This window comes from Sciurus carolinensis, chromosome 11, assembly GCF_902686445.1.
Source record: "Sciurus carolinensis chromosome 11, mSciCar1.2, whole genome shotgun sequence".
Lineage (NCBI taxonomy): Eukaryota > Metazoa > Chordata > Mammalia > Rodentia > Sciuridae > Sciurus > Sciurus carolinensis.
Window position 1 is genome coordinate 32595543 of NC_062223.1, and position 12661 is coordinate 32608203.

At 39.0% G+C, this 12661-nt stretch overlaps 1 protein-coding gene across 1 annotated transcript in view; it reads left to right on the forward strand.

Moving 5' to 3' along the window:
• Positions 1 to 1321: 1321 nt before the first annotated feature.
• The window catches only part of Ckap5 (cytoskeleton associated protein 5), a 100179-nt gene continuing 88839 nt past the window's right edge, over positions 1322 to 12661 (forward strand). The window contains exon 1 of the mRNA XM_047518676.1: positions 1322 to 1414. The gene's annotated coding sequence lies outside the window, so the exon portion shown is untranslated. The remainder of the gene's footprint in view (positions 1415 to 12661) is intronic.

The following is a 12661-nucleotide window of genomic DNA, read 5'->3' on the forward strand; positions in this document are numbered from 1 at the left end:
AATGCCTACTGATGGTATTACTGGGCCAGAAATTCTGTAGATTTACATTTTAGTAACTGCCAAATTGTCCTCTTAAAAGTTTCTACCAAACATATATATATATACATACATATAAAAATATATACATATATTTTTGTTGTTCAGGGGATTGAACCCAGTGGCACTCTACCGCTGGGATGGGGGGTCTCCCAAGTTGTGAGGCTGGTCTGGAATTTCCATCCTTCTGGTACTGGCCTCTCCAGTCTCTAGGATTACAGGTACGTGCCACACCTGGTTGCACCAATTATACTCTTACCAATAGAGCATCTATTTTTCCAAATCTTAACCACCCAAAAATTGTTGAACCTTTACATCTTTGTCAATTTGATCAAAACAAAACAAAAATCATCGTTCTATTTACTTTTACCCATCCCCACTCCATCATTTAAAGTGTTGGTAAACTACATGTCCTTTAAATCTCCAAAGTCCATTTCTTTCACAAATTCTCTTCCATCACCTTTTCTCCTTTGCTTAATATCCATAGTAGTTTTCTCTTAGATAGCTCTCATAGTATTTTGAATTCTAGCGACGGGTCTATATGTTTTACTCCTCCTACTACTGTAGATCCCAAAACTCCTTGGAAGCGAGGATCTAGCCTTACAGAAACGTTGAAAGTAGAGCTGATTCAGAATTTTGGAGATGGTATTAACCAAACTTCTCATTATGATACGAGGAGTATTAAGCATTTGCACATTGCATTACAATTCATGAACGCCTGTCCCAGATATTCGATTTATTACATTAAATCCTTACATTAAGTTTGTAAGGAAAACATTGTCATTCCATTTTACAGATGAGGAAACTAAACTCCAGATTTACTGAGACAAGTGATTTGCTCAGAGCAGGTCAAGACTGGAATTCAGTGTCCTGGCTCCAGTGGAATCTACTGGAATCTACGGTCATCCACTGGAATCCTGTGTCACTGCTCCTTCCACTACATCCCAGCCATCTCTCTGTTCTTCCCTTAGAACCTTAACTGCACAATCGATATCTGGTGAATTCAAGGGTCAAAAAAAAGTCAGTCGTTGACAGCTACTGTAATTAAGTAAAACAAACACGCCAACGGTCCGGAATGCACAGATCTACACACACCTTTCGCTCTTCTTTCGGGATGGACAGCAGCTTTCCCTCCAGCCAGCCACCGTCTCCCTACTTGGGAAGGCAGGGCAGCTTCAGGTCCCGAGGGAAACGCGGCTGCGCGCGGCCCCTTTAAGGCTGCAGGCGGCGCGTGCCCGCAGTCCTTTCAAATGGACCAATAAAAGGGCGATGGGCGGTCCGTCGAGGACCAATAAACAACGAGGACACTGCGGGGTGTGCGGCGGCCCAAGCGGTTTCAAACGGCTTAGAGAAGGCCCCTCGGTTCTGACCCGACGAGGTGAGTGGGCGGTGGGCCAAACTCCCCGGCATAGGCTCTGGGATCCCGGGGCCGCGCGCGCGCGCGCGGAGGGTCCCGGCACCCCGGGCGGGGGCCTCCGCGGACGCGCGCCTTCCCTGCCTCTCGAACCCGGCAGGTCTGAGGCGGCGAAGCGGGGCGGAGGCCGGGGAACCCGCGGTCCGCAGGGCGGGGGGCGTGGGCGCTCGTGCGGTGGAGGCCGGGGCCGCGATTCGGGTGACCAGAGCGCGCCGCAGCGGGGCGCGGGCTGCAGCGCTGGGGCACGCGGGCGGCGCAGGGCCGCGCTTGGCCGCCGAGGTGTTCCGGGGCTGGGGCGGGGGCCCTGTGAGCCGCCCTCGGTAATTGCCGAATGAATGAATGAGTAAGAGCCGCCGAAGGCTGTGGTGGTTGTGTAGGGCCTGGTCGCCTCGGAGCATGACAAGGACGGTGGTACCGGGGCCTGCCCTCACACCTGTGTCCCTACCCGCTACGATTTAACGATTCCGATCATTCACCGCTCCGCCCTTACGTCTGGCTGCTTCTCTCAAAAGGTGTCAGTAGAGTTCAGGTATCTTTCCAGTTCTGAAGGTTTGGGGGACCAATACCGTAGCCAGCAGTGTGGGTTCAGCAGGCCTTGCTACTTTAAGGTGGGTGCTTGGTAAACTAGATTCTTACTTTGTAGTTTTTATTCGCTAGCTGTTGAGGTAGCCACCTGCAGTCGTGGTAATTGTCGGGCAGGATTTAATGCTTCTCATTTTGTTTCTTGCATAGAAAGCCATGAAAGATGTTGCCAGAGAGGCTGCTGTGTGTTAGCAAATATATTCGCGTTGATGAATCTTAATGAGTTTTTCATTCAGTATCAATAGAGAGTGAAGGTTTTGCAGAACTTGCCCCAAATTTATGCATGGCTCCAATTTAATTCTCATGGGAACCAAGGCATCAAATCTTGGCCCAGATATGATGCCTGTCTTATATTATACATAATTATAGTAACTGAAAACTCATTTTTGGAAAGGTGAGCTTCTCTTTTTCTCCATTTTTCATCACCCTGAAAAGTCCTTCTTTGACCTAAAGAGCAGATTAAACTAAGTTAACATTTTGAAACTTTTCTTCAGTGGACAAACTGTAATGCTTTTATGAAACTTAATAATATGGGTAAAGGTGAAATCAGTATATTTTGCCAGCATAAATTTAACCTAGTTGGGAAACTTGTGAATAGAAAATTTTACAGAAAAATTTAAAGGCCATTCACTTAAGGCAATGGCAAGCAAAGGCATTCCATAACAATATGCCTTATACTTTATACTCCATTACTTTTAAAGTTTTGATCATCAACTTTGAATTATTCACAGTGGTGTGTGGTAATTCCATCATAGATATAGTGTACTATAATGGTTCACTTTTAGCAGCAGTTTTAGTTGGAATAAATATGAGTAACAATATTAACAAACACCTGTTCTAGGTTTTGGGGAAACAATTAAAAATAATTAACATCTCTAACAGTACCTTTGAATAGTGTTAAAAATATTGATAGGGAATGAAAACTTTGTATTCAAATAAAGCTAACTCTCTTATGCTCCTTTGAACATAATGGGGACTCATTCATTTAACAAATAGTGAGATTGATGTCTACTGGATGTTTAAACATTGTTCTAGATCCAGTGAATGCACTGGTGAGCCTGAAAAAGACAAAGCCCCTGACCTAAGGGAGTTTGACAGTTTTATCTTTCACATAGTTAACTGTAGCATATTGTCGTTTCTATATTCCCTTTGGCCCAGTTCCGGTCCTTGAACAAAATAAATTCCCAATTATTGAATGGTCATTGGGTGTTACATTTTATTTATTTTTTTATCCTCTCAGTTTCACACATGAAGAAACCGAGGAAGGTTATCTAACTTGCTCAAAATAATGTAAGTGATAGAACCTGAATTTTAACTCAAGTTTGTCTCCAGGGCCTTTTATTATTAGTAGTAGTATTTTTTTTTTTTAATGGTTATACTCTATGAAGTAATGAGATCTGTTAAGGAGAATTCAAGATCAAATTTTGGATAGAACCTCTTCCCCTTTTTAATACCTTTGTCATAGATAAATGAAATATGAATGACAGGCATGGTGTTTTATAGAGGGGCGGGGCAGGCCAAAATTCAGTGCTTACATTGTGGAAAAATGGATAACTGTGACACTAGGGTGGGGTAAAGGGGGAGCATAAAAATTGAGATTTTTTTCTAATTATGATAGATTCTTGGTGGTGAGTATTGGAGAGGTTTAAGGTTTTAAAATGACTCATGTGTTCTTATATCTTGTTTTCAAAATATTTTAGTTGGTTCTTATCCCTTCAGTTACCATACCTACTTGATATACCTCTAGCACATTAAGCTTTTTATTATTGATATTTGCATTTGCTTCTCTCTGCCTTGAACTTTCCACCTCATTGAACCTCTACCTCAAGCTTGTATTATAAGTTCCACTCAAATCTTTTTTTTTTTTTTTTTTTTTTTGTGGTGCTGGGGATCGAACCCAGGGCCTTGTGCTTGCAAGGCAAGCACTCTACCGACTGAGCTATCTCCCCAGCCCTCCACTCAAATCTTAAATGACATTTCCTTAAAGAGGCATTTTTCTAAGTTCCCAGTTAGAGAACCCCCTTGTCGACCTTCACCTCACTTTCCTGTATTTATTATTATGTGATAGGTCGCTTATTGTTTGCTTGTGTCAGATTCCGTGACAGAAATAAAAGCACAACATATTTTTTTCTCTGTGAGGTTACATCAATACCTCAAGCAGTTTCTGGAACAGTGTAGGTGTTCATAAAGTATGTAGCATGTTTGAGGCCTGGTTTGGTCCCTTTTGCAGCCACCACCACCACCACCACCACCACCACACATAGACACACATATACACAAAGTGTTTGTTGCACAAAAGTGGCCAAAACTGGCATAGTCTTCTCTATGTGATGAAGTAATACAGTATGTAAATAACAGTGGGGTGTCTGTTTTGAATGTGAGCGGTATCTCAACAGACTAGTTCAGAAATCTGCAACTAAGAAAACTAAAAAATAGAGATTATGTTTGTGTAAACTGGGTGGGAAAGTAAAGCTGACTCTCCCTTTCAGTTTTTTCTTTCTTTTTATCTATCTATATATCGATCAATTGTTCACAGTACTGGGGACTGAACCCAGTTGTGAACCACTGAGCTACATGCCCAGCCCTTTGATTTTTTTATTTTGAGACATGGTCTCACAAAATTGCCCAGGCTGACCTTAAACTTATCCTCCTGCCTCAGCTTGCTGAGTTGCTGGGATTATGGGTATGTGCTTCTATACCCAGCTTTTTTTCCCAATTAAAAATTTTTTTTTAGTTTATAGAAGTTTTGAGGGTCACTGATTAAATATATTGTAGGATAGTCTGTTGGAATTTCCCTGTTTTTTTTTTTTTTCCCCCTTGTGATTAGACTAAGGCTCTGGGTTTTTGGTAGGAAGACTACCGAGGTAGAGGGCCATTTTTATCACATCTTATTAAAGATAAATACTATCAGCGTGATTTATAACTTAATATTGACCTCAGTTACCTGACTGAAGTAGTGTTTGTGAAGTTTTGCCACTATAAAGTTACTCTTTTTCATCCCTTTCCACTGTGCTCTTGAAAAGAAAGTCACTGTGTGCAGCCCACACTTAAGGAATGGGGAGTTATGTTCCCTGACTTTTAAGGTGGAGCATCTGAATGGAATTCAAAATAGAAGATTTGTCTCTCCTTATTAATTTAGTCAAGTATTTATTTTTATCACTATGGGCTCAAGGATATTTATTTTATTCTTCGGGTTACATTCCAGTACTACTATATGTTATTGCTCAAATTGTTCCAGCTTGATCCATTGAGAGCTGTTTTAGTTGACTTCTATTCTATCTCCTCTTAACATGTTAGAGGGGAGTGGGTGTACCCATTGCCTTGTGTGTAATAGGGCAAGTGTTTTATTGCTAAGCTCCATCCCCAGCCATTTTTTTTTAGTTTAATTTTGATACAGAGTCTTGATGAGTTGCCTAGCCTGGCTTCAAATTTGCAATCCTGCCTCAGCCTCCTGGGTAGCTGGAGTTACAGGCATGTGCCAACATCCCTGGCTCTGTGTGTGTGTGTGTGTGTGTGTGTGTGTGTGTGTGTTGAGTGAGTGATTGATTTGCTTGATATTTGAGCATTCTTACTTTCTGATACTGCAAGATGCTCCAGGTTCCTCTTGTATATTTCCTGTCCCAGAGTTAGAGTCAGTATTTTATTGGAGAATGGTATTAGAAACCAAGACCTGAGAACTAATTGTTCTCATTGCTGCTGGGTGTCATTTCTTTTAAACCTTTTAAACTGACAGAGCAAGGAAATTACTGTATTTTGGATTTTAAATTTTCCCAAAGGCCTGTATCTTAAAGATTTAGTTCCCAGTTTAGCTTTTTTTTAGGGGGGTATACCAGGGATTGAACCTAGGGCAATCAGCCATTGAGCCATGTACCCAGCCCTTTTAAAAATTAGTGTGTGTGTGTGTGTGTGTGTGTATGTGTGTATGTGTGTGTTTTGAACTCAGGGTGGCTTAACCACTGAGCCACATCCCCTTTTTTATTTCTTTATTTTGAAACAGGGTCTCACTGAGATGCTTAGGACCTCACTAAGTTGCTGAGACTGGTCTTGAACTTGCAGTCCTCCTGCCTCAGTCCCTTAAGCCACTGTGATTACAGGTATATGCCACCATGCCCAGCTATCCCCAGTTTGGCACTCTTGAGAGCTGGTGGAAACTTTAGAAGTGGGGCCAGTGAGAAGTCTTCCAGTCATTGGGGAGTGTGCCTTTGAAGGGGACATTTGGAGCCCAGCCCCTTCCTCTTCCTATCTTTTACTTCATGTCGGTGAAGTGATGTACTTAGGCTTTGCCTCAGGCCTGCAAGCAACAGGGCCAATCAGTCATGGGCTGAAACCTCCAAAACTATGAGCCAAAATAAACCTTTTCTCTTTATTAGTTGGTTTATCTCAGGTATTTGTTATCATAACAGAAAGTTGACTAACAGAAAAATATGTACATATATTAACCCCAGGTATTTAGAGGTAACTAAATATTTTTATATGTGGCTATCTGTATGTATATAAATTTAAATATGAGTGCTTACTGATACCTCCAACTATGATTCATTACCACATGGATCATTTATCCTCCTTCTCTTGCTACTATGTGAATTTCTACTTCAACAGTTGAAAGTCTGGGACTTTTAACATTTATTTAGTTGTTCAGAGTTGTGATATGTGTGTGTGTATGTGTGTATTAGAAATATTACTTTGGACTCTAATGGAAAACAACTTTATCAATTAGGTACAGTGCTTTTGCCTTTAGTTTTATTAACTCCACTTATTTCCAAAGTCATTAATCTCCTAAATATTTTTTATTTTATTATTTTTTTGATACTGGGGATTAAATCCAGGGCAGTCAACCACTGAACTATATCCCCAGTCCTTTTTGTCTTTTTGCTTTGAGACAGGGTCTCACTAAACTTCTTAGGCTGTCCTGGCAATTTGTGATCTTTCTGCCTCAGCTTCCCAAGTTGCTAGGATTATAGGCACGTACCACTGTTCCCTTCCTAAATGTCTTTTTAAAATTTGCACACATGGGTTCAATCCCCAGCACCGCAAAAAAAAAAAAAAAAAAAAAAAAAAAAAAAAATTTGCACACATTAAAGTTTACTCTTGTTAAAGTCTGTAGGTTTTGACAGATGCATAATGTTATTTGTCCATCATTATAAGATCATTGAGTCACAGGCTATGGTGCAGACATGATCAGGTTCATATATAACAAATCCCAGAAATTACATCAAGGAACCCTGATCAGAAAGATATGAGTCCATACACAAAGGTATGAATTTTTTAAGGAGGTAGGCCTAGAGTTTCTGAGAAACATATGTTTTGTCAATAAACACAAGAAGGACCTGAAGAAGATGCAGGCCAACCACACCAAGTCTATGAGTGCACCTGCTCAGGCTGTGAAGGACTTCATAAACCCTAGTGTGGTTAAACCTAAGTTCCCAAAGGATGTCAGATGCAAGTTTAGTTGTCTTACCTACATTGCTAAGGGCTTCAGGCTTTGCTGGCCAAAAGCCAGTGTTCAGACCAAGACCCAGACCAAGGTTGTACTTGCAGCTTCAGCTCTTAACTTCAGCTTCAGGTACAGTTCAGCTTCCCAAAGGTGTCCTTGAAATCTTCATGGTAAAGGCCTCTGTCTGCCAGTGTGATGACAGCAGGACTGGTGTGAACCCTGGGCTGATGTCTACCTGGGGTTGGTGTCCTCCTGTGCTGTTAGTACAATTAAACTGAGCTAGAATTACAAAGAAAGAGAGGACTGGTGTTATGACTCAGTGGTAGAGCACTTGCCTAGCATGTGTGAGGCACTGGGTTTGATTCTCAGCACCATGTAAAAATAAATAAGTAAAGATATTGTGCCCATCTACAACAACAACAAAAAAAAAAAAAAAAAAAAAAGAATAGATTCACTACCCTAAAATCCCCTGTATTTCACCTCTTTGTCCCTCCCTTCCTTGTAAACCCTGGCAACCACTGACATTTTTGCTGTCTATAGTTTTGCCTCTTCTATAATTGGAATCATATCTTGTGTACTCATTTCAGACTGGTTTCTTTTGTTTCACAATATGATTTGAGATTTATGCATGTCTTTCTGTGACTTGATAGCTCATTTATTTTTATTGAAGAATAATAATCCATTTTATGGGACTAGGAATATATAGCTCAGTGCTAGAGCATTTGCCTTACATGAATGAGGCCCTGGGTTTAATTCCCAGCACTGGAAAAAAAAAATGTTGTGAATGTAACATAGTTTTATCTATTTGCCTATTGAAAAGTATCTTGGTTACTACCAATTTTTGACAATTATGAACAAAGCTGCTATAAACATGCAGATTTTTGTGAGGTAGGCATAAGTTTTTAATTCAATTGGGTAAATTTCTAGGAGCATAATTGCTGGATCATATGGCAAGACTTTAGTAAGAAACTCCCAAATTGTCTAACTATACCACTTATACCACTTTACATACCTATCAACAATGAATGAGATTTCCTGTTATTCTACATTCTTGAAAGCACTTAGTTTTATCATTTTATTTTAATTTTAGTCATTCTAGTAGGTATGTAGTGCTCCCATTTTTTAAAAAAAATTGTTTTTCATTTCATCGACTTTGTTTTTGAAATTAATGATAATTTATTAAGAAGAAATTTTTTAAAGTAAGCACTTCATTTTGGGATAATTTTAGACTTAAAGTTGCAAAAGGTGGCACATGCCTGTAATCCCAGCAACTCAGGAAGCTGAAGCATAGGATCATAAGGATCACAAGTTCAAGGCCAGCCTCAACAACTTACTGAGACCCTGTTCCAAAATAAAAAGAGAAAAAGGACTGGGAATGTAGCTCAGAGGTAGAGTACCCCTGGGTCCAATCTCTCATACCCCCCAAAAAGATATATAGATTTCCTCTTACCCACTTCCCCTGTTAACATCATATATGGTACATTTTGTCAAAGCTAAGATATCAACATTGGTACATTACTTTTTTTCAGTACTGGGGATTGAAATCAGGGCCTTGGATACTAGGCAAGTGCTTTACCCCTGAGCTACATCAACAGCCCTTTTTATTTTATTTATTTATTTTTAAAATATATTTATTTATTTTTATGTGGTGCTAAGGATTGAACACAGTGCCTCATATGTGCTAGGCAAGCACTGTACCACTGAACTACAAACCCAGCTCCTCCAACCCTTTTTAAATTTTTATTTTGAGATACCCTGCCTCAACTTTCCAGGTAACTAGGATAATAAGTGTGCACCACCATGCCTGGTATACATTACTTTTAAACAAACAGCATATTTTGTTTGAATTTCAACAGTTCTTCTATTCATAACCCTATTTCAGGATACAGTCCAGTGATCATCTCCCTTAGCCTCCTCTGGTCTTTTGGTAATTTCTCAGTCTTCCCTTGTCTTCATGTCTTCGATGAGTTTGAGGAGTATTAGGTCTTCCATGTCCCTTTCACATATACCTGTCTTTTTGAATACTTCCTTACTTTCTGGTACTACATACAAGATGCTCCAGACTGATAATTTTTTATCGAGGCTCCAGCCCTAGAATTAGCATTTCTCCAAGGAACTCTGGTTCCTTTTACTTAGTGGTGGTATTTCTAAATACCACCAAGATCCAGCTACTGGGTATCATTATTGATGGGCCCTCTCAGCTGAAAATATTAGGTAGTATATATAAACTAACCCCCATAGATGTTATTGTTTCTGTGTCTTTCCATCTTTATTAAGTTAAATATGAAATTATACCGTTTCTCTCAGAGGAAATTTAGGTCATGAACAAATGTCCTCTTTGTAATTTAGTTCTTATTGAGATCTTTTCCCTCTAATAACACTTTTCAAGTGCCATAGACCTGGAAACAGTTGTGTGTTCCTGGCTTATGGTCTTTGTTTAGACATGCATTCAAAGCATAAATTTTGATTCAGTTGGAATGGTCCTACATTTCTAGTATAGATGTAATAGCAGGTAAACCATGATGACTATTTGCATCTTTAAACTTGGTTTTATTATATTATGAAGAAGTAAGGAATCTATTTCTTTGAGGCCTTGGTTATATTTCTTAGAGGTTGTTTAATATGACTTCTAAAACCTTTCTTTTTTTAAATTTTAATTTTTTTTTTTTTTTTTTTTTTTTTTTTTTGATACCGGGGATCGAACCCAGGAGCACTTAACCACTGAGCCACATCCCCAACCCTATTTTGTATTTTATTTAGAGACAGTCTCAGAGTTGCTTAGGGCCTTGCGAAATTGCTGAGTCTGGCTTTGAATTCACCATCCTTCTGCCTCAGTCTCCAGAGCTGCTGGGATTACAGGCGTGCACCACCTTGCCCAGCTTAGATCCTTTCTTTAAAGATGAGGGGGAAAATTGAGTAGTCTCAAGTATTTCTTGCAATGAAATTCATTTGTTTAATTTTTTTTCAATCATAAGACTTAAAATAGTATTTTATTTATCTGAAAGTCAGCTACAACAGGAAATAAACCCCAAAAAGTGTTTTTGGCAGCCTAAGTGGATAATTAAAAATATTATTGACTTCCTTCTAGCAAACCCTGCTCATTCTTTTATGCACACTATCTGCCTGTTTGGTTCTTTAAATCAAGAGCTAAAATTAGGGCCACTGCTACACGATAACAAAAAGTATTAACTTGATCACAAAGGTTGAGAAAGGAAAGCTACAAAATATATAACAGTAAAACTAAAGAAAGGTCACATTAGTAACAGCTTTTTTTAATTTTTTGTGTTTTTTGTTTTGTTTTGTTTTGCAAGGAGTCTCTCATATCTTTGTGGCCCTAGATCTTGAGGGTAGGATTGCATTTATAATGTCCAAAAGGATCATCCTGAAATGTTTAAATGATTATCAGTACACTTGCTTTACTGAGATCAGGAAGTTTTTTTTCTTTGATTTATATTTTAAAAGTTCCATAAAATAAAAATGTTTCAGGAATAAATATAAATCTGAAATACGGCAAAGTTGACAATCTAGAATGTCTCATTTCCTAATCATTTTTGCTATAATTTTCCCTCTATTTTGCATTTATTTTCAGTGTTTCTTTCTATCATGTCCTCATCCACTTGCAGTATGAGACTTCTTGTTTGCAGATTTTAGGAATTTTACCAATATTGTAATTCCATACTTTTCTTCTGGTTCTTTTTTATGTGATAAGTTTAAAAATGAAATCTCATGGGCAGGGATGGTGACTCAGTTGTAGAGTGCTTGCCTAGGCACTGGGTTTGATTCTCAGCACCACATTAAAAAATAAAATAGGTGTGGTGGTGTACATCTGTAATCCCAGTGGCTCAGGAGGCAGGAGGATGGTGAGTTCAAAGCCAGCCTCAGCAACTTAGACACTAAGTAACTTAGGGAGACCCTATCTCTAAATAAGACATAACAATCACTGGTTAAGTGTCCCTGGTACCAGTAAAATAAAATAAAAAATAGGGCTGGGGAGATAGCTCAGTTGGTAAAGTGCTTGCCTTGTAAGCACAGGGCCCTGGGTTCGATCCCCAGCACCGCAAAAAAAAAAAAAAAAAAAAGAAAAGAAAAGAAAAAATAAAGGTATTGTTTCCATCTCCCGTTAACAAAACAAACAAACAAACAAAAAAAATCATGAAAACTTCCTAGTCTAGAATTAGCAAGGGTGCTTCAGTTAGGAGTAAAGACTAAATCACATATTGGAAATCTCTGTGCAATAAATTTTTCATATGTATTTTTATATTTTTGTGCTGTAGAGGACTGCTTGCTAATTTTGAGTAACATTTGATATGAGAGATTCCTCCAAACAAAATATGAACAGTACCCTTGAGGCCTATTATTATTATTTTTACCAGGGATTAAACCCAGGAGCACTTGACCTTGAACCATGTCCCTAGCCCTTTTTATTTTGAGACAGGGCCTTACTAAGTTGCTAATGCTGGTCTTGAACTTGTGATCCTTCTTCCTCAGCCTCCTAAATTGCTGGGATTGCCACCATACCCTGCTTCCCCTTGAGTATTATTGGTGGCATCTGACTTTTAAAGTAATAATGAGACTAGGACCGGGGGTTGTGACTTAGTGGTAGAGTGCTTGCCTAGCACATATGAAGCAGTGGGTCCAATCCTCAGCACTACATAAAAATAAAATAAAGGTATTGTGTCCACCTACAACTAAATAATAGTAGTAGTAGTAGTAGTGAATCTGCTTTCTGTAGTTTAAAAAGGAATAGATTGCTCTTACAGCCAAAGAAGCATTTTTCATAAGAACTCTAACATGACAGACCTTTTTTTGAATCAGAGACTGAAATAAGGATTTAGTTAAGTCTAAAGTCAGTCTAATATCTGAATGATTCTGGGATAATGCTTATAATACAGCACAATAATGATAGCTGTTGATTACTTAATGCTTTGTATTTGCTAGGCCATCTGTTAGTGCTACTACTTGAGTTAAGTCACTGGATTTGTATGACATGGTCCTTTTCATTTTGATCCTCTCTCAGCCCATTTGACCACATGGGTCACATTTCTGTTCTTTACTCTTTCCTAGCTGTTTTAGACATTTTCACACATGCCTGAAACATTCTTTGTTATTCTCATTCATTACATCTTTACCTGGCCAATCCATGTTATTTTCCTTTAGTTCTCAGCATAAAGAATCACTTTCTCAGTGAGACTTCC